Source organism: Cupressus sempervirens, chromosome 9, assembly GCF_028749045.1.
Source record: "Cupressus sempervirens isolate cs-2001-9-10 chromosome 9, ASM2874904v1, whole genome shotgun sequence".
Classification (NCBI taxonomy): domain Eukaryota; kingdom Viridiplantae; phylum Streptophyta; class Pinopsida; order Cupressales; family Cupressaceae; genus Cupressus; species Cupressus sempervirens.
In genome coordinates, this window is record NC_143126.1 from 665,498,887 (window position 1) to 665,519,914 (window position 21,028).

A 21,028-nucleotide genomic window follows, 5' to 3' on the forward strand; every position below is an offset into this window, starting at 1 on the left:
AGGAATGCTTCCTGCCACCTTTTACAATAGTAAACACATTCTTGAAACAATCATGCACAACCCTTCAATCATACTACCAAGGTGTACCAAGCAACATATGACAACTATTGATGTCCACAACATTACAGAATACTTGATCCTTATACTACCCAATCTGAAAATCACCAAGGCGCTAGAATCTCACTTCCAAAGCATGCTCACATTGAAACTAGCCAATCCTATAAGGATAAGGATGTCTCACTCTCTTCAAACCAAGTTTCTGAACCATATTCACAATAAAAAGGTTATTAGTGCTACCATCATCCACAAGCATATTGCAAAATTTTCCATTGGACTTACAACAAGTCCTAAACAAACTAGTCATCTAACAAGAATCCATTTTCCTTTAACCAATCAACACTCTCCAAGACAACAAACAATCTCCTTTCTCTGGTTGACTATCCTGGACTAAAACCTCATTAACAATAGCATATTTCCTACCATGAGGATATTCAAAGGATCTATTCCCTTCTTTACTGCATCTAAAATAATTACCTCAAAACACACCTCCACCTATGCTCCTCTTTTCATCAAAAGGCTTTGGTTCAAGTATTTTTCACTCAGTTTAGCCTTTGCTAAGCTATCTTGATTCTCTTTCCCTCTAGAATTACCTTAAATTTTGCTCTTCAACTTATCTTATTCCTTTAGGGCATATTTATAAGCATCCTCAATCAAAGAAATATTTAGCAAATGAACCTCATCCTGAATATTGAATCTCAAACCATTGATGAACCAAGCTACCCTTTCCTTTAATAATTCTCTATGCCTAAATGGAATAGTGAACTTGTAGAACTCCTCTATATAATTTTTGATTTTCATATCCTTCTATTTAAGATTTTGCAACCTCTTAAATAACTCAAGTTCATAATCAACAAGAATGATCTTAGCCTTCAACTTAGTTACCATCAACCTCCATCTAGTGATCTTTATTTCACCTTCCTCTTCTCTATCTATTTGCAATTTTTTCTAGCAAAGAGAACCATATCCTTTCAAATTATTTTTTACTAATCTTAGTCTAAGAAAATCCTCAATATCCTCTACACCAAACTAGTCCTCCAATTCACTAATCTAATCAATCAGATCTTTAGGTGTCAAAGTACCTGAGAAATTAGAAACCTCCATCTTAGGCTTCAACTTCAGCTAAGATCTGAGTCTAGAAAATTGACCAGTCGTAGTTCTAATAGATCTCTCCATACAATTAGTTTTGTCCTCATCACTAGATCCAGTAATTTCAAAGTCTTCAACAACTTCCTCATAGCCATTCTCACTACCCACATTCCTAGGTATACCACCTAAACCACTCAAAATTTTAACAATCATGTCACTCTTCATCAATGTCATCCCAGATCTAAAACTAATTTTAGCCTCCTCTATTTTAGATCTAAATTTTTTTCAACCTTCTCTAAGATCCTTTCTTCTACATCATCACTAAGATCATAAATTTCCTTGGGGTCTAAAATTTTTGGAGGTATCTTCCAAGATTTTTTCAAACCCAAAGTAATAGATCCACCAATTCATAAGAATAATCAGCTCCACTAGAACAACCTTCTCTTCAAACCTTCACCCAAGTCCTAATGCAAACTACCTCAAATTTGGTGATCTATCCACACACTCAAGAACACTTTGGCTTTGATACCACCTGATGTAGTGCAAGGTAGGAGAATCCCCAAAGGAGATGTCCTAGCCCCAAAAAATAACCACATAGTAGAAATGCAATAACAAAGAAATAACAATACAAGATATGATACCAAATCAAAACTCTTTATTTGTAAAATAACTAATTTCATGCAATATGCCCACTTGTAAGGCATTCCACATTAAGGAAAAATACAACAACAATTAGAATAATAGTTTTGGGAGATCCCTTAAGATCTAATCTAATCACTAATCCAAACTAGTCTAGATCTACACTCTAGAAGAAAACCCCAAGGAAATTTCAACTTCTACTCGCAAGCCCATCAAGAAGTCTTATGGTTAACCAAGCCTAATCTACTAGCCCTTCAAATTTCTCTCCTACACTTGATTCTCCTATCCCAACTGAATGAAAATAATAACTAAAGACTCCACAAGACCCCCTACTTATACCCAACTAAGCCACAAGTCGACCTAGTTCATTAAAAATTAAATTAAATCCCTTACATTAAATATATGTTGAGCTACAAGTCAACTAAAAACATAAATTAAATACCCATACATAATTTAAATGCTAAAAGTTGGCTCATAGACAACTTGGCACCTACAAGAATCAAGATCAGACTAAGTGTTAGGGAAACCAAGTTGGGCATTAGCTAAGCCACAAACATTACATAGCTCCTAGTGCATGTTGAGAAACCAATAGATGTCAAACATTCTAGCGAATGTCGATCAATCTATATCTGTTAGACTCCTTTAGTGACCATGCCCATTCAATGATTGAGGTCCTTATCCATAACTATACTGTTTAGCAAATGAGCATCACAGATTGGTGACCGAGTCCACAACTCTTAGCCAAAATACTTGCAACATGCAAGATTGCAAGCAAGACAAGTATTCTCCTCCATCATGGAGAGACATGTATTGGATTCTATAACTATTAACTTATTTTTGATTGTGTGATTGCATTATATTACCATTTCTAGGATGGATAGTAACTTTCTTGTTTTATCATAGACAATGTGAAACACAATTCCATTACCACTATTGGTTTTACATATTTAGATTTCATCAATGTTGGTCTTGTTGATTTTTTTATTTGTTTTCTATTAGTATCAAACACTTTTTCATATAGAAGAAAAATTTCTTTGGTCATCAATATGATTGAGTTAGCTTATATATAGGCTAAGTTAGTCTTTTATTAGACTTGTAAATAATCATGCATATACCAAGCTCAATAGGAGCTAATAAAGTCTTTGGTCGCTAAGTTTCCTTATGGAAATTGAGTTATCCATAGTATAGTGAACCCCAAGTAAAGCTAAGTGAATGAATGTCGAGTCATAAATAACAAGTTGAGAAACTTTATGTCATGTGTTACTAGACAAAATAATTATGACTGAGCATCAGGAACTATATGTGTCATGTAATTTTTTTTAAACAAGAATGTTTAGAATTGAGTAAAATATGAGGCATACTATTTGTAGCCAACATGAAGAAAACATTTAATGATTCTAGAGTTTGTTACAATGTTTCTTATTTACTTTTGCATGGATTATTGATCCTTATGAAGGAAAGTTAGCCAATCATATTGAAAGGAAGAAAGAGAAGAAAAGAAATAATTTAATATATTCCATAAATCACTATAGATGGATATTTAAAGAGTAGAGACAAACCATATTTTATATGATGGGAAGTGTGGTGAACATGTTAAAATTGCTTTAGAATAATTGAGAGGGCAGGGGGGGGGGGGGGGGGGTGAATCAGTTATTCAAGGTCCAGATGTCCCTTTTTCCTTTTCTCTGAATGTGATAAATCTATTCAATCATTCATTCATGCAAACTTTAACTTTTTTAATTTGCAAGTTATTGTAAATCAACATGCAAGTACAACACATAGGAAATGAACACATGACACGGTGATTTACGTGGAAACCCAAATTGGGGAAAACCACATGTAACATGTGTTGGAAATATTCAAGATATAACAGTTTACTGAGAGGGGAGGGGTGAATCAGTAAACATAAAATCTTAAATCAATTCATATTAACCAGTAAAATATTTAATCATCTAATCTGCAGTATGTAAACATTCATAACACATAAGCACAGAGATTTTGGTGACCCAGAAACCTTCCAAAATAGAAAGTAAAACTGGGGTGGGGATGAAACCCACAAATCTTCTTTACTGCAGTAGGAAGTTAGCCGGTTAAGGCATACAATGATCACTTCTGGTGATCTGCCCTGTTAGGAGCATAAAGGATTGTTATATCCACCTTGTTAAAGGATTTGAAACATACTTCATAAGTATGCACTCTGTTAGGAGATTTAGTACAAAGACTGTTAAGTCTACCCTTTTAAAGGATTTATAACAACTGATTCACCTGTTAGAATGAAACAGTGGATCTGAATACAACTGATTGCTGATAAGATCCGCTACGCTCTGATTGTCCTTGATATGATAGATAAAAATTTTCTGCTCCAATGCTGACTTTGCTGAAAACCTTCAAAATTCAGCTTTTACATGCTTTCGCACACATTCTTTACATACTTCATATATTTCCCATATATGTTTCGAATGATACAATACATTACATATATATACCATCCTGGTTAAAATTACATGCAATGGTCGGCTGAATAAAAGTAGACAAAATTTAACTGAGTCGGCCAAATAGCAAACCAAACTCGGTAGAACAAACTCCTTGTTTACCGACTGAGCTCGGTTATCACTGAGTCCTATGTTAACCGAACGAACTCGGTTAACACTGTATCCGTCTTTACTCGGTTAATACTGAGTTCCGACCGAACTCAGTTAATGCTGAGTTCTTAGTTAACCGATTGAACTCGGTTAATGCTAAGTTCTATGTTAACCGACTGAACTCGGTTAATACTAAGTTCTATGTTAACCGACTGAAATCGGTTAACACTGAGTTCCTCTTTACTCGGCTAATACTGTGAGAAAAGTGTTGTCACTAATGGCAAATAACTTTATGCCAACAATCTCCCCCTTTGGCATTAGTGAAAAAAACAATTATGTATCAAAGTTTATGTACAAAAATTGACATACATTTCAAAAAGTTTTCAAAATTGTAGATCTTATTAGATGTATGTCTCCCCCATACAATATGCACAGTATTTACAGATCAATACATATATCTTTGCACGGATAGCTCTGAAGTTCTGAAGTTCTGTCTCCCCCTTTTTGACAATAATGCCAAATAACATATATTTACACTGAGATTTCAAAATGAGAAAGAAATTCTGAATGTACCTTGAGAATAAGTGCCAAAGTCTTATCCCAATTTTCTTGTAAAACTTTGTTGGAGGAGAGTGCAATTTGAATTTCTGCAGAAAGTTCAATCATATGATTTGCAACTGAGAAATTGTTGTCATGAATCAATGTTCTGGAATGAGCAATATGCTTTTGCATTGAAGTCATGACAGGAAGAATCATATTCTGGATATCTATGAGAGTAGACCTGATTCTTGCTTCCTCTCTCAGCAATTCTGCCTGTTTCTCCGACAAAAATCTTATTTTATGATGATGGGATGAACTTGTACTGAGGTCAGATTGCAGCACTTGGGCACTGACCTTCATATCCTCATCAATTTTATTCAACTTTTCTTTTATATCCTTGGTATACTTAGTAACATCACAGAGTTTTCCAAAAAGTGAAGTTACATTATTAAAAGAATTCTCAAAATTATTCAAAATTGTAGACAATTCTACCTGATTTAATGCAATATGCTGAGCAATGTGCTCAAGCACCTTATTGTCAAATTTCTTCTCTGCCTTTTTAATCAACTTTTCTTGGCCGGAGGTATCCTCATTGAATTTGTTTACAGCCTCTTCCAACTGAATCAAAATGTGTTGAGTAGAATCTACTTCAACACCTATAGCCTCTGTTATAATATTTTTAGCACTCTCAATGATGCTATATTCCAGATCTCTTTCATGCCGTAGCTGTTTCTGACTAGCCTTCTGCTCTAATAGCTGACTGAGCATTCTCATTTCATCAACTGATGCTGTATCAAGATCTATTTTAGGAAGGATAATGTCCTTATCCAAATCAATTTCCTCATCCAGTGTCTTGCTGGAAAACATGTATCTTTTTGCTTTTCCAGCAAAGACTTCATCTTGACCCTTGTGAACTGAGACTATAGTTGATGAGGCAAGGCTGGCTGATAAGACTGGAATAGGACTATGTATAGGAAGACTAAGAGATGTGCAAATGGTATCAAAAATTGATGTTGCTATACAGGATGGAGTGGAAGAGCTAATAGTTGCCAAACTTTGATTAAGAGAAGTCAAAATTGTAGTATCTGTAGATACACTTATTATACATTCTGCAGTAGAGGTTGATGTGCATGATGAACTTACTGCAGAGATAGTAGAAGCTATTTCCATAGTTGATGTAACTGTTTTGGATGGAGAGTGTGGAGGAGATGCAATGAGTTCAGCTGCAATTTGTACTGGATCTTCTTCCACCCTTGCTTGTTCTTCTTTCTCCTCCATTTCCTTTTCAGCTTCTTCTTCCTCTAATTCTTTCTTAGCCTCTTCTTCCACTTCTAACATGATTGAATGAAGATCCTCTGGAATATCTTCAATATCATCATCATCTTCATCATCATCACTGTTGTCAGTGTCATTGATTTCAACCGTGTCATCACTGGATTTGTGTAGATGATAGATGTTTTTCCACATGTTTGTTGCATCATTTACCACATGCTCAATGTCTTTGACAAGTATCAAATAGGTGTGGAATCTAATCATCATATTACCTTCGTGATCTTTCAGTGATGCTTTCACTTCAGCATTAGTGAAACTCGGCAGTAGATTCTTCAGTGTCTGCTCATAGATGTCTTTTACAGTCTTGGTTGCAGCTTCCCATCTGATTTGTAACCTCTCCAATAGTTCTTTGGAGATCTGGGAGGCTATCTGGTCCGGTGAGTATTTCCATTTACCCATCTTGTTCAGTACCAGTTCCTCAATCTGCATCTTTTCTTGTTCTGTTCTGGTTTCAAACTTCAATGCTTTGAAGTTTGTGAAGCTAGCACCTGCTTCTAATTGCTTCAATCTATCCTCAAATGTGGGTGGAGGCTTAACAAGCACAGGTTCTTTCTTTCCTTGTCTTGTTCTCCTGGAGAAGACTGCAGAGGCTTGCCTTTTAGGTTTGGTGATGATCACCTTGCCTTTCTTTTGTTGAGGCTCCTTTTCCTTGTCTGACTCGGTTTCCTCTTCTTCTTCTTCGTCTTCTCCTTTGCCTTCTGTTATCAGTTGGGTTATTCTTCTCTTTCCTTTGCTAATGGCCTGAGGGATTTTAATTTGGAGCTCAATTCTGGCCTTAGCTTGATCATATGTTCCAAAAATTGGTTGCCTTGGGTCTACTGGTTCATTCACGAGTTCTTCTATGATATCCCTGGCTTCGTCAATTTTTACCTCATAGGGAAGAGGTTTCACCCATGCTACTTGAGGCCTGGCTGCCTGAATGTATACCTTGTCGCAATCTACCATTATGTCTTCCTTGTATTCTTCAACCAGTTTGGGTGGAATTCGGAACCTATGATTCATCTTTTCCTTAAATTCTTCAAAATAGTTATCCAAAATAATATCAAAATTTTCACCTAGTTCTGCAATGAACTCGTTTATCTGATAAAGAATTGGTATATCTTTTCTCCATACTATTGATCCCTTTGATGGAAAAGATTTCTGAATATAGAAGAATAAACAAATCAAAAGCGAACCGAATTTGCAGGGATTGTTCTTGGAGGTTCTAATGCTTTCCATATTCTTATTGAATTGGGATAAAAGTAATTATGATAAATCAAATTCTAAATTCTTCTTCACTATTTTGTACGCCAGATCCACAGCTTCACAGGGTACACTGTTTGGACGGCTTGAACTATAGATTTTGTGAGCAATGACATGAATGCCAAATCTCAATTCGATGTCAGCTACAGTATTCAGCTTAAGTCCCCTACCATCCCATTCTGCTTGGGTCAGTTTCTGCAATTCCTCCCGACCTAGGGTTTTGGTAGCCTTGGCTTTGCTCAGCATGGGGAGTCCAGTAATTTTGTTAATCATTTTCTTTGTGATGAGCACTGGTTTCTCTAACCACAATTGGCCATTGTGAACTCGACTGAGTACATACCTAACCCATTTAACTTGAAATTTCCTTGGTAAGTGCAAAATGTGGGTTAACCCTTTTGTTTCAAGATGCTTATGTTCGGGTTTTAGGTTACCATTTATGCTCATTTCACCTAGGGCATTATCAATTTCTAGGTTTCCAAGTTCTTGAATAGAGCATTTAAAATGAAATCTTATATCATTGACAAGAAGTACCTTTGATGGAATTTGAGATTGGGCACCATTAGGGTCCAGTGATTCTGCAATAGCTGGTGCTAATTTGAAGTTCGGCGCCTTCCATTCCTCTCCTCTAACCAGCATTTCTGAGCCTTTCTTAGTCTTAGAGCTTCCACTTCTGGATGCCATTGTCACTTGGTAGGTGTAGAAAAATTCTGAATTGATTCTTTCGCTCTTTTGAAAAATTCGCTTGAAGATGTCTTTAAGCTCGCTCTGAAATTGCAGAAAATACCTTAGCTCTTTGTTCGCAATAAAAATTTAGATCAAATTTTGCCCCTTTTGATAACAAATTTGCCATAAATGTTTTGGTACGATGGCAGAAGAAATGACAGGTTGTCATCCACTAGCTCGGTAGATATTATTAACTCGGCGATTGAAAGAAAATATTGAAGTACCGACCTTACTCGGTTGGGTCACGAACCGACCTTGCTTGATTGAGTCACGAACCAACCTTGCTCAGTTGGGTCACGAACCGACCTTGCTCGGTTGACACAACATGGTCAATGAAACTTAGTTGTGACCGACCGAACTCGGTAAAGTCTCTTACCGACTCAACTCGGTAACTGCTACTCGGTTAATGAAGCTTTGTTACATCCAACCAAACTTGGTAAAATATTGAACCGTCCTAGAGTCAGAGTGTATCTACAATACTAATTTGATCCATCTTCTTCCTTTGGAGCTGCATAGGATAAATCTTGGAAGATGCAGTTCCAATGTTTCTTATATGAATACTAATTGGAAATGGTAGAGTCACCCACCTCTTGAGTGACACTCCTATCTGACTTATCTTGTTCGGTAGATTTTGGAATCCATTGCTGCTTCATTTGCTTTCGAATGTTATCTGCTTTGATTTTCTTTTCATCTTCAATTCTTTTGATATTCATGCAATTTTTGGCTATATGACCGAGTTCTGTACATGTATAGCACCTTACAGTTGTGTCCTTTTTCCTTAGGTGATGTCTGGCACAATTCATGCCAGTATGTCCATACTCTCCACAATAGTGACATCTGCACCAGGTGTTGTAGTCCCATCCGAATATGGCTTTGACAAGTTGTTCAGCTGGATTGAATGATTTGGATTTGCACTGGAATGCCTTGTGACCATGCTTTTTGCATTTGTAACAATTGCCTTCAAATTTTGGTTTTTCTTTACACTTATTTGCCTTGTGGCCATGCTGATTGCAGTTGAAGCACTTACCATTGAATTTTGCTTTCCCATTGCTCCAGCATTTGTTTGATGTATGACCTATCTTGCCACAATGATTACAAGTGGATCTTTTATTTCTTTGTTCACCTTGCTTGGAGGATTCACCAGTTTCCTTGTATCCAAGACCAACTTTGCTTGTTTGTCTTTGAAGATTCTGCTCATTCAATTGATTTACGTCTACCTGAGATTTCATCATCCTTTCATTGACTTGCCTTTCAGAGATTAGGTCATTTTTCAAGCTTTCATTGATTTGTCTTTCTGATCTCAAGTCATTATGTAGACTTTCATTGATTTGCTTTTCAATGTTCAAATCATTCCTTATTCTTTCATTTTGTGCTCTGAGAATCCTGATTTCTTCATTTGCATTGGTGAGTTGGTCTATGAGATCTTCATACTGATGAGTTTGATTGCGGATTTCATGACTTCTAACTCCCAGTTCTTCTTGTGCTTTGTTTCTTTGATCCAAAGCTTCACATAGCCTGATTGATTGTATTTTTTGTTCTCTCTTAAGCTTTCTTACCTCTTCTTGCAGAGATCCATTCTTTTCTAGAAGTTCTTTGATTGCTTGGTCAGCTTCTTCTGAATTGCTTGATGGTAACAGGTCTTCAATCTTCACTTCAACATACTGATGATCATTCATTTGTTTTGCAAGATCCTTTCTTCTTTTTAGGGATTGAGAAAGATGTTCCTTTGCTTCTTTAAGTTGAACCATGGTCATTTCAAGATCTAACTTTTCATTTTCTATAACTTTCTCCAATCTGAATATCTCCATTGACTTTGATCTTTGCTCAAGCTGTCAAGCTTTGTCCTGAGAACCAAGTTAGCTTTGATACCAATTGTTGGAAATATTCAAGATATAACAGTTTACTGAGAGGGGAGGGGTGAATCAGTAAACATAAAATCTTAAATCAATTCATATTAACTAGTAAAATATTTAATCATCTAATCTGTAGTATGTAAACATTCATAACACATAAGTACAGAGATTTTGGTGACCCAGAAACCTTCCAAAATAGAAAGTAAAACTGGGGTGGGGATGAAACCCACAAATCTTCTTTACTGCAATAGGAAGTTAGCCGGTTAAGGCATACAATGATCACTTCTGGTGATCTGCCCTGTTAGGAGCATAAAGGATTGTTATATCCACCTTGTTAAAGGATTTGAAACATACTTCATAAGTATGCACTCTGTTAGGAGATTTAGTACAAAGACTGTTAAGTCTACCCTTTTAAAGGATTTATAACAACTGATTCACCTGTTAGAATGAAACAGTGGATCTGAATACAACTGATTGCTAATAAGATCCGCTACGCTCTGATTGTCCTTGATATGACAGATAAAACTTTTCTGCTCCAATGCTGACTTTGCTGAAAACCTTCAAAATTCAGCTTTTACATGCTTTCGCACACATTCTTTACATACTTCATATATTTCCCATATATGTTTCGAATGATACAATACATTACATATATATACCATCCTGGTTAAAATTACATGCAATGGTCGGCTGAATAAAAGTAGACAAAATTTAACTGAGTCGGCCGAATAGCAAAACAAACTCGGTAGAACAAACTCCTTGTTTACCGACTGAGCTCGGTTATCACTGAGTCCTATGTTAACCGACCGAACTCGGTTAACACTGTATCCTTCTTTACTCGGTTAATACTGAGTTCCGACCGAACTCGGTTAATGCTGAGTTCTTAGTTAACCGACTGAACTCGGTTAATGCTAAGTTCTATGTTAACCGACTGAACTCGGTTAATACTAAGTTCTATGTTAACCGAATGAACTCGGTTAACACTGAGTTCCTCTTTACTCGGTTAATACTGTGAGAAAAGTGTTGTCACTAATGGCAAATAACTTTATGCCAACAACATGCTACTCAATTCTCACCCTTCTAAAGTGATGCCCTGTGAAAGGCACGACCTGTCAAAGGCTTACAATACACATAGTTAAATGTGACCTCATTAGAGGATTTAACCACTAGATTAGAAGTGGGCCTGGTAAAAGGACTTTAGATCATTCACTTGGAATGCCACCCTGTTAAAGAATTTACAAAGGGTTGTTAGGCCAACCTAAGTCCATAGGATTTTTAGATCTAATACAATTGCTAGAGAGTATTAAAAAATCTTGACCTGACTACAACATACAATTTATCTTGCAAATTTCAAATCACTTAGCTCATATCCTTGCCTGGCCTTCTATCTATGCAACTCTTAACTGCTTGTTTTTTCTTTCAAGCTTTGCCTTTTTAAGTCTCCATATTCAATGTACTAGTGCAATCATCTCTTCATGACCACTTGTAGAAGCAGAGCCTCTGTGCTCTTCCTTCTCCTAGATGTCTCCTTCTTAAAACCCTTTCAATCACTTCATAGATTTTGGCACTTCTGTAGCAACAGGATCAACAGCTTTTTGCTTCTTGGTCTATGACTTCTTAAATAGAAGTCTTGGAGTTCCTTTTTCCCACTCGATTCTTCCATTTTTCAATTTCAATTCTCATGGATTAGGTAGGATACATTGTATCTATCCCATATTCTATTTCCTCTAGAAATGTTTTGAATAATCCTCTAGAATTCACCCAAAAATGGTTTACATAAGATTATGTGCCAACAACTCATCATCCTTATCTTCCAGCTTGTTCAAAAAATTCAATGCAACCACTATGTCATCTCAGATTTGTTTAATCTTCATCATTTAAAATAATGCAACAACTCGACACTATTGAAATACTATTGCTCGACACATACTGTGTTATTTGGCATTAACTATGTTTTTCTTGATGCTCGACACCTCAAGATTACTTGACATCAACTAAGAATTTTCTCAGCTTCAACTAAGTTTCTTAGCACCCACTAATGATCTTGGTTAAAGCTTTGTAGTCAACCTTGTTACAACTTCTTCCTCCAATTTATCTAAGTGTGACCAACCTCTATATCTTTGAGTAAGTCATCAATACATTATTTAACCATTGTCTTAACTGATCCTTGTACTTCATTACAACATCATAACTCAACCTTTCCCTTAGGTGCTCTTGTTACATCTTGCTGATCAAATCCTCTTCATCAATCAATTAAGTGATAGTGCATGAATCTTATAAGTAAATATCATCCCCAAAAATAGCAAGTTTGACATCAATGGGAAAAAAATGATTGAAAACAATCTTTCACAACAATCTTCCTCTTTGATCTTTAGCAACAATGAGATTTTCAATTAGATTTCAAACAATCTCCCTCTTTGGCATTGATGGCAAACCAAACTGATCAACCATTAGACTAAACTATTCCACCAGAAGTTTACTTGGTTAGAACAGTAAGTCAAATACCAAAAAGTAAATTGTAACATCACATTGCCTATTACTATTCTGATTGACTTATTACACTTCTCCCTCTGTGTTGTTGTATCCTTTGTCTTTATCTTTTTCCCTCTATATTATTCCTCTCCTACTGTTCTGATCAATCTCTAAAATTTCCTTCTATTTCTCTGATGCTTTATCTTCAACAGTTGTTGATCAGTTGTTCAGTTCTCCCTCTTTGACAACAATTCCAAAGACATATTAGCATCTTTAATATGCTGATGTCGCTCTTTACAGATTTAGTCAGTCTCTCCCTCTATTATTTCTATTAATTTAGGCATGGATCCCAAAGTAAACATCCTCTACATCAATGTGTAAAATCTTCAACATTCTCCTTATTTGATGCAGAGCATACTTTCTTTTTGGTTCAAGTAGCTTTAGCTAGGGGTATCACCCCTAACTTACCTCTAAGATACTCAAAAGAACCTTTAGGTAGTACTTTGTGAAGATATTAGAAATCTATTCCTTTGAGCTAACATATTCTATTTTCACTTGTTTATCTTCCACTAGCTCTCTTACATAGTGATACTTAATTGCAATGTGTTTAGTTTTAGCATGCATAATTGGGTTCTTTGATATATTGATAGCACTTGTATTTTCACAATAAAGTGTCATTGGCTCAATTACCTCTTTCTTCATACATTGCAGTAAGTGTTTGATCCACACAATATTAGTGCAGTTTATAGTAGTTGTCACATATTCATCTTTAGCAGTAGATTGTGAGGTGTAGATTTTCTTTTTGCTTGTCCATGTGACCAACCTCTTTCCGAAAAAAAGTGCTCCTCCACTGGTGCTTTTTCTATCATCAATGTTACCTCCCTAGTCTTCATCAGTATAAGCTCTCAATTCAAATTTCTTATTCCTTTTGTAGTGCAAACCAAAGTCATCAATTCCTTTCAGGTATCTCAATATTCTCTTTACTGCCACTAAGTGATTTTCTCTTGGATTGGTAGAAAATCTAGCCACTATTCCAATAGCTAATGCATTATCTAGTCTACTATGTACAACATATTGCAGTTTTCCAATCATTGACTTGTACAATGTATGATTTACTTTAGCAGATTCATCATTCTTTGATAGTTTATGACCTGTTGTCATTGGTGTATTGACTAGTTTGAGTCTTCTAGCTCAAATGTTTTGAGTACTTCCTTGATGTATTTAGATTGGGTTACAAATATTCCATGCTTCAATTAATGTACTTGTAATCCAACAAAGAATTTGATTTCTCCAAACATTGACATCTCAAATTCATGCTTCATTAGGTCAGCAAAATCTTTGCATAAAACATCTTTTCCTCCAAATATTATGTCATCAATAAAGATTTCTAAAATCAAAATGTCTTTACCTTCCTCGGCTTTGATGTACAAGTTGTTGTTGTCATCTATTCTTTCAAATCCTATCTTCACAAAATACTTGTGTAGCCTTTCATACCATGCTCTTGGTACTTGCTTCAGTCCATAGAGTTCTTTTTGTAGTTTGTAGACCATGTTCTTGTTCTTCTCATTAACAAACCCCTCTAGTTGTTCTATGTAGACTTCCTCCTCTAGAATACCATTTAGAAAAGTTGACTTCACATCCATCTGGTAGACTTTGAAACATTTATATGTAGCATATGCAAGTAATGTTCTTACTCCTTCCATTCTTGCAATAGGAGCAAATGTCTCTCCATAATCCAATCCTTCTTGTTGTGCATAGCCTTTGCAAACTAATCTGGCTTTGTTTCTTTTTATTTCACTATTCTCATCAAAAAAAATTCTGAACACCCATATGTTACCAATTACATTCTTATTAGTTGGTCTGGGAACTAGAGACCAAGTTTTGTTCCTCTCAATTTGATCTATCTCTTCTTTCATGGCCTTATACCAGTCATCATCTTGCAGTGTATCTTTGACTATTTTGGGTTCAACCTTGCTTAGTAGACATGATTAATTCCTCATTCTATTCCTTTTCATTGGTCCAACATTCTTATCACCAATGATTTGATCTACAGGGTGATGTCTTCTTACATACTTAGCTAATCTAGGTTCAATCTTTCTTTCTACACTTGATCCTTTAGCTTCAAAGTCATTTTTTTCTTCTTCATCAGGTAATTCATCATTCTTTTCATGTATACTATTTTTCGAATGAGTTTGTTCATTCTCTCAATTTTGTAGCTTAGTTTCTGAATGTAACTTGGCATTCATAGGCTGAGACTCCATAGATATTGAAGTTTTTTGTTGATTCCCAACTTGATTTGTAGTATTGTCTTCAAATGTCATTCCTTCATAGGAGTATACAAAGGACCTATAATCCACTATTTGCTTTGACTCATCAATCTAAACTTTTGCATGCTCATCAAAATTTACATTTTCACTCTCCACAACTTTGTTAGTGTTAGTATTCAAACACTTATATGCTTTACTTCTAGTGGAGTATCCAAGAAATATATCTTCATTACTTTTTGCAACAAACTTTCCATTTCTAGTGTTCTTTAGAATATAGCATTTACAAGCAAACACTCTGAAATGCTTAACATTAGGTGAATGACCAGACCATAATTCAAAGAGTGTTGCATTTGTACCTTTCTTAACTTGAACTCTATTTAGTATGTAGACTGTAGTACTTACAGCTTCCCTCTAGTACTTAAGTGCAACATTTTTCTCCATCACCAAGGTTTTGGCATAGTCAATCACTAACCTATTTCTCCTTTCAGCAATACCATTCTATGGTAGAGTTCTTGGTGCTAACATTTTCCTTTTGATGCCTTTGTCATTGAAAAATACTTCAAATTCTCTTGATGTGAACTCACCTCCTCTGTCTGACCTTAGGCATTTTAGGTTCTTTCCTATTTCCTTCTCAACTCTAGCCAAATACCACTTGAATATTTGAAATGCATCAGATTTTTGTTTTAAGAATATAGCAGTCATCATTCTGGAATAATCATCTATGAATAGCATTGTGTATTTGTCTCCTAGGTAGCTTTGTACTTCTATTGGGCCAAATATATCTATATGAACTAACTCTAAAACTTCATTTGAGGTGTATGCTTTGCTTTTGAAACTAGATTTAGTCATCTTTCCTAGTTGACATTGTTCACACATTGTGTTTTCAGGTTTCTTTATCTTGGGCAGTCCTCTGACTTTTTTCTTTCTGCTAATGCTGATCAAATTATCAAAATTAACATGACACAACCTTTTATGCCACAACCACACATCATCAAGTCTAACAATAAGACATGTTGCTTCTTCCATATCGAGGTAAAATAGATTACGCCTAGTTTGTTCACCTTTTCCTATTAGATTTCCATCAATATCATAGATCTTGGCTATTTTGTTTTCAAATTCCACTTTGCAACCTATATTGCCTAACTAAGATACACTCAACAAGTTGTAGTTCAATCCTTCAACATAGTATGCATTGTCACATAAATTTTTTTCTATAAGTTTGATAGAGCCTTTTCCTTTGATTTGACATGGGGCATTATTATTGAATCTAACGCTATTTCCATCATATTGAGTAAAGGTAATGAACTTACTTTTATATCATATCATGTGATGTGAGCACCCACTATCTATGATCCACTTGTCATTCTTGTTCACATAGGTAACCAATGTTTTTGCTTCATCTTCATCCTTCATTGCTACATAAACTATTTCATCATCATTTTCATCATAATCTTCTTCAAAAAAGTAGCATCTCTTTCCTTTCTCCTTATAATCTTTGCTATCATCTTCTCTTTTGTTCCTGAACTTGCTTCCTTCTTTAAAGTTTTTCTTCTATGGGCATCTTGTAGCTATGTGACCTACTTCATTGCAATTGAAATATATGATAGGAAGCTTACCTTTGAATTTACGTTTGCCTTTATGAAATCTCCTAGCCAGTAGTGCTTCCAACTATTCCATATCTTCCTCATCTATGCTGATATCACTAGATGCATGTTTTCATTTTCTTCTTCTTTTTGTTGATGTGTCCTCCTTAGTATCTTTTATTGTCATTTTGGCCTTGAAAGTATATTCAAGGTTCTCAAGTCTATAATTGTCAAAATTGGATAGCTCAAATGCAGTCAGTCTTCCAACTATTCCTTCAAAAATTAGTGCATTCCCTTGTACACACCTTAGCTCTTGAATGGCTGAAACTCTTATAGTATAGATAGGAAGCAGAGTTCTCAAGTATTTGCTGATGAATGTTTCTTCTTCCAATTGACCACCTAGACTCCTTGTTGCACTCACCACTTCTTTTATTCTTGCAGCATACTAAGCAACATTCTCACCTTCCTCCATCTTCATGTCACCAAACTTCCCTCTTAGACTTTCTCTTTTTATTCTCTAGACATTCTGATTTCCTCCATAGATTTTTGAAAAGGTTTTCCACATCTTGAATGTAGTTTCATAGTCCTTGACATTATCATATTTGGCATAGCTAAGTGCAGAGGCAATCTCCAACATTGATTGATTATGTTCCTTCATTTTGTTCAAATAATCTATAGTAAGAAGTCCTGTTGGAGTTACATGTTCTATTCCAATTGAAGTTTGTGCATAGTCACCTATTGATCCAAGGTGCAATTACATCAAACTCTACCATGCAGAAAAGTTGTCTTTGTTAAGCTTGGGAACTTCTCTCTTGGACATCTTGATCTTCCTACTTCTAGTACCTTGAAACTAAATCAGCAAACTACTCTGATACCAATTGTTAGGATTGCTTTAGAATAACTAAGGGGGGGTGAATCAGATATTCAAGGTCCAGATGTCCCTTTTTCCTTTTTTCTGAGTGTGATAAATCTATTCAATCATTCATTCATGCAAACTTTAACTTTTTTAATTTGGAAGTTACTATAAATCAACATGCAAGTACAACACATAGGAAATCAACACATGACATAGTGATTTAAATGGAAACTAAATTTGGGAAAAACCACCAGTAACATGCTACTCAATTCTCACCCTTCTAAAGTAATGCCCTATGAAGGGTATGCCCTATTAAAGGCTTACAATACAGACTATTAAATGTGACCTCGTTAGAGGATTTAACCACCTTGTTAGAAGTGGGCCTAGTAAAAGGACTTTAGATCATTCACTTGGAATGCCACCCTTTTAAAGGATTTAAAAATGGCTATTAGCCCAACCTAACTCCATAGGATTTTCAGATCTAACATAATTACTAGAGAGTATTAGAAAATCTTGACCTGACTACAACATACAACTTATCTTATAGATTTCAGATCACTTCTCAGCTCATATCCTTGCTTGGCCTTCTATCTCTGCAACTCTTAACTGCTTGTTTTCTTTTTTCAAGCTTTGTCTTTTTGAGTCTCCATACTCAATGTACCAGTGAAATCATCTCTTCATGACCACTTGTAGAAGCAAATCTTTTGTGCTCTTCCTTCTCCTATATGTCTCCTTCTTGACACCCTTTCAATCACTTCGTAGATTTTGGCACTTTTGTAGCAATAGGATCAGCAACTTTTTTCTTCTTGGTCTATGACTTCTTAAATAGAAGTCTTGCAGTTCTTTTTTCCCACTCGATTCTTCCATTTTTCAATTTCAATTTGCATGGATTAGGTAGGATACATTATATCTATCCCATATTATGTTTCCTCTAGAAACTTCTTGAATAATCCCTTAGAATTCGACCAAAAATAGTTTACATAAGATTCTATGCCAACAACTCATCATCCTTATCTTCCAACTTGTTCACAAAATTCAATGCAACCACTATGTTGGCTTAGATTTTCTAAATCTTCATCATTTGAAATAATGCAGGAGCTCGACACTATTGAAATACTGGTGCTCGACATATACTATGTTATTTGGCATTAACTATGTTTTTCCTGATGCTCAACACTTGAAGATTACTTGGCATCAACTAATAATTTTCTTAGCTTCAACTAAACTACTTGGTACCTACTAATGATCTTGGTTCAAGATTTGCAATCAACCTTGTTACAACTTCTTCCTCCAATTTATCTAAGTGTGACCAACATCTATATCTTTGAGTATGTCAACAATACATTATTTAACCATTGTCTTAACTGATCCTTATACTTCATTACAACATCATAACTCAACCTTTCCCTTAGGTGCTCTTGTTACATCTTGTTGATCAAATCCTCTTCATCAATCAACTAAGTGATAGTGCATGAATCTTATAAGAAAATATCATCCCTAAAAATAGTAGGTTTGACATCAATGACAAAACAATGATTGAAAAAAATCTTTCACAACAATCTTCCTCTTTGATCTTCAACAAAAATGAGCTTTTCAATTAGATTTCCAATAGAACATACATGTGAAGCCATTTTGTTTTAGATGTTGCATGAAAAATAGAGTATAGAAACTAAGAGGAGAAATAAAGAGATATATTAGATAGAAGATTAGATCAAAGATTGGAAAGAGAAGATCTATAATCAACATTGTAAGTGCAAACGAAAGGATCGGGTACTGAGACATTCTAACTAATGGATCGGGGAAAATCTCTGAACAAAGTGGTCCTAATAGGCCTAATTTAGATCTCCTAAAAAACTGATTACTTCTTTGTAAGTTTAAATCCTTTAACCAATGTAGACTTAACAGTCTTGTAAGCTCCTAACAAAGAAGACCCCTCATAGGGTAGATCATCAGAAGTAATCACAATTATAGCCCTAATAAGAAAACTTTGCTACTACGATAATGAAGATTTGTGGATGTCATCCCCACATCAATTTTACCTTCACCTTGGATGGTATATGGATTACCAAATCCTTTGTGTTATGTGTTTAAAATTATTCTTATGGATGTGACAAATAGTTAGATTTATTTGAGCACTTAAAGATTAAGGTTACATTGATCATGGTCTAGATATGACATGGATGAATGGTGAATGCAATTAGTTCCTTATTCAATTTGAAGGACATAAGTTTTAGTGATCCTAATTCAACCCCCCTCTTAGTATCTCACCTTCCCAATAAACTTCCAACAATTAGTATTGGATCTAAGTTGTCTTAGAACAAATTTAGCCACTTGAGTGTTGAGGTCCTAGAAATGGAGGCTTACAAATTGGGAAACACCACTAAAAATTGTATGCTTGACATCCAAATCATACTGGCATAACTTGAAGTAGAAAGATAGGAGTTGAAGAAGTCCTTAAGGAAAAGAAAAGAGATGGTTATTCAAGAAAATGATACACTCTATCAAGAGGTGGACACTAATGGAATGTTTGAAAATGGTAATTCAACAAAAGTGGTGCAGTTATAACATACTTATTAGAGAAGAAAAAGGTTTGGAATGAAGAAGTTAGAGGATTGAAAAGAGAACATGAAACCTAATCAGTAAGGCTATGTGAAATGACTGAATAGAAAAAGAAAGCCAAAGAATAAAAAAACATGGCATAAGAAGACAAGAGACTAATGGCTACTAGACTTGATGAAAGAACATTTGATGTGAAATAACTTACAAACAACTAGATAGACATAATGAATCAATTACTACTTGCAAACCAAGAACTGAATAAGAAGGATGTTGAAACTACTAATATGAGGAATAAAATTAGACCTAAGACAGAATTAATAGAAATGATGAACAAAACTAGTGATGCTATATGATACATTATAGAACTAATGGGATCACAAAGAGCACCAAGTGATACCTTTGTATTAGGACATATTAAGCATGCTTCATCCACCAAAGAAGGATAATCATCAAAGAGTGGAGAATAGAGGAATTCCAAGCCAAAGAAAAACAAATTGACATGTTATCATTGCAAAAAACATGGACATACAAGAAATGTCTATAGGAGCGAGATTGGTAAATAAAATCCTAAGCCTAAGTTTAATAGTAACTATTTTATTTGAAAGAAACAAGGTCATCAGGCACATGAATATCGATCAAACACTAGAAAAATATGAATAGCACCTAGATTTGAGGGATATTTCTATAGCTATTAGAAGGATGGACATAGAGCACAATAATATAGATCAAAAGTAAATTTATTTGGACACCCAAAGGTTAAGAGAATGCACCAAAGAAAGGAAAATTTAACAATTGGGATTACAACATATCATATATTCATCACTACTATGGAAAACATGGTCACAATACATAACATTAAATTAGGAAACATTTTAGATGCAATGACAAGAAATGGTTGAATAGAATCTTAGTTTGTTTTAGTTGTCACAAGACTGGACATGCGAGCAAGGATTACAGGGCCCAATTACCATCATTAAGAAGTTAACGCATCAAAGAAGGAAAAGATAATTAGATGAATCAGGCATGGAAAAAGAAGGTAGAAAGTGGAAGTAGTGGATCAAGTCAAGATGACATCACCCATTCCAATGGAGAAGGCGATCACACTACCACAAACTAATAAAAAAAGGTATCTAAGGAACTATACATTTAAATTCCTTATCATATATTACTTCCTAATATAAGATGTACCAAAGTTCATATTTGAATAAGATAATATGCATTAGAACAAATTTGT